The 2,384-nt window shown below is 40.5% G+C and overlaps 1 protein-coding gene and 1 non-coding gene across 2 annotated transcripts in view; both read right to left on the bottom strand.

The window, feature by feature from the left end:
* Nucleotides 1-2,384, bottom strand: part of ERBIN (erbb2 interacting protein) — a 161,772-nt gene that overhangs the window by 40,137 nt on the left and 119,251 nt on the right. The gene's annotated exons all lie outside the window — the stretch shown is intronic.
* Nucleotides 140-272, bottom strand: LOC115873861. Its single transcript, XR_004048639.1, has one exon. It is a non-coding gene; the product is annotated as a small nucleolar RNA SNORA63 (small nucleolar RNA).

The raw sequence follows: 2,384 nt of genomic DNA on the forward strand, positions 1-2,384 counted from the left end.
TTATTCCCCCATAGCAATGCCTTCAAGACGCTGGATTAAACATGTCTGCAGTTGTCCACGGGGAAAAAGACAAGGCTTTCTACTCCCGTAGTTACACTTGTCCACAACACGGGGCTCACAGCAACCCCCACCCCCCCATATGTATGAGACCAAGCATCCCTGGGCTGCTACAAGAAACTAGCAGACAGGGATAGATAAGAAACAACTTTACTTTGAGCAGGGGGAACGACAAAATAGCACTTAACAGCTATACTGTAGTCTAAATCCTGCTGTTCTACTTTCTTTCACTACAAATATACCTATACTGGACAAGAATTAAATTTCCTAACATAAATACTAGTATGACCTCTTTTAAGAACACAGGGCAAAGAAACAAATAGAGATAACAGAAAGAAAAAGGCCAGTACATTTTCACTATGAAATAATAATAAGCGATTCTAAGAAAAAAGATCAAAGCATGAGTATACCTATGATTAGGGTAGTTTACACCAGGAGTCAAATTTTTTTCACTAAAGGACTAGATATTAATTTTTGTAAGCTTTTTGAGTTAAGAGCCAAAATCATGAATGTTCCGTAGATACTAAGGAAATAACAGAAAATACTTTCCAGAAAAATTTATTAAAAAAATAAAAACAGTAATTTCAACACATTTTTTCATAATACAGATTTACTGATAAGAAGGATGCAATTGTAGTAGTCAGAATAACATTTCACTTAGTTGGGGTACAAAGTTACAGGTCTTTGCCATTAAATTTATTGCAAATATTTATCTAGGAAAACATTCCTATCCAGTGGGCCACATAAAAAACAAACAAACAGCAGGCCAGACCTGGGCTGTCAGCTATACTTTTCATTCTTGGTTTAAAGCACCAATATAGTGACTCTGAGAAAGGTACTGTTAAATACACGTGCTTCATTTCAATTATCTTCACAGCATTAGTGGGACCTAGAGTGTAAGATCTCCATCTTATAAATAGAAAACCAAAGATATTCCAAGACTGGTAATTTTCAGCATTCGATAACACACATACACACAAATTCACAAGGTCAAAATACAACTTTAGCCATCTGATATAATTTAAAAACATGAGGTTCTACAATATGAAAATATGGTCAAAGTAAAGTCCTACTATCCTAACAAGATGATTTGGATTTAATTTTTATTGGAATAGAAAGTGCTTAAACAAGTCTCGAGCTCTAGTGGGCAGCCAAGACTGCATGCTTCTGTCATAAACATCACTTGAGTTCCTTGTAGGCTCATCTTGAACATACTCTGTCATCCCAAGGTGCCATCATGATGAAGCTAACCAGGGCCCATAAATATCATGGTGATCCCAAGAAGCTGGCTTCTCTCCCAAGGAGGTAGAAGATGACATTGGGGATGAGGTCATGTCAGATGAAGAAGAAGAAAGCAGTGGAGAAAAGGAAGTCATCCTTCCTCAGAAAAAAGGGCAAGAAGATGCCACAATTGCCATGAAAAAAGATGATGGCTTCTCTTCAACAAAAGATGGTAGTTGCCACCCCAGCTAAGAAAGCATCTCTCACTTCTGGCAAAAAGGAGGCTGCCACACCAACCAGAGCAGTAGCGACACCTGGTAAGAAGGGTGCCACCCTAGGCAAAACCATGGTGGCTGCCTCAGAGAAAAAGGGAACTGTAACACAAGAAAGCCAAGAAGAATGAGGAAGTTACAGGTGACAGTGAAGAAGATGACAAAAAGGATGAAGAGGAATTTGAGTCGGCCTTAAGACATCAGCGGTTGCCCCTGCCTCAGAGGATGAGGATGACAATGAAGACAACGATGAGGATGATGATGGTTCTGAGGAAGAGGATATGGAGACTGCACCAGCCAAAGACAAGAAAGCACTGGCCAAGACAGTCAAAGTAAAAGCCAAGGTGTGGCTGAAGATGAGGATGATGCAGAATAGGATGAGGGGGATGAGGATGAGAAGGACATGAAGAGGAGGATGAGGAAGAGGAGGAGGGGGAGGAAGAAGAACCTGTCAAAGAAGTACCTGGCCAAAGAAGCAAATGGCCATGGAGAAAGCTGCTCCCGAAGCCAAGAAACAAAGTGGAAGCCATAGAACCAACTACAGCTTTCACCCTCTTTATTGGAAACCTGAACTGCAATAAATCTGCTCCTGAATTAAAAAACTGGTCTCAGTGACCTTTTTGATAAAAATGATCTTACAGTGATGGACGTCAGAATTGGTATGACCAAGAAGTGCAACTACAGTGAACCCTCGCCACTTCGCGCTTCGACTTCCGCGGCTTCACTCTATCGCGGTTTTTGCGTAACAGCGCATGCTCTGTCAATACTGCCACTGATTGGCTCATACTGTACACGCTTGATGCCATAAATAATATAATAAATGATAATTGTAAC

The sequence above is a fragment of the Echinops telfairi genome, unplaced genomic scaffold, assembly GCF_000313985.2.
Source record: "Echinops telfairi isolate 266 unplaced genomic scaffold, ASM31398v2 ScPeMD7_7469;HRSCAF=8507_1, whole genome shotgun sequence".
In the NCBI taxonomy this organism is placed as follows: domain Eukaryota; kingdom Metazoa; phylum Chordata; class Mammalia; order Afrosoricida; family Tenrecidae; genus Echinops; species Echinops telfairi.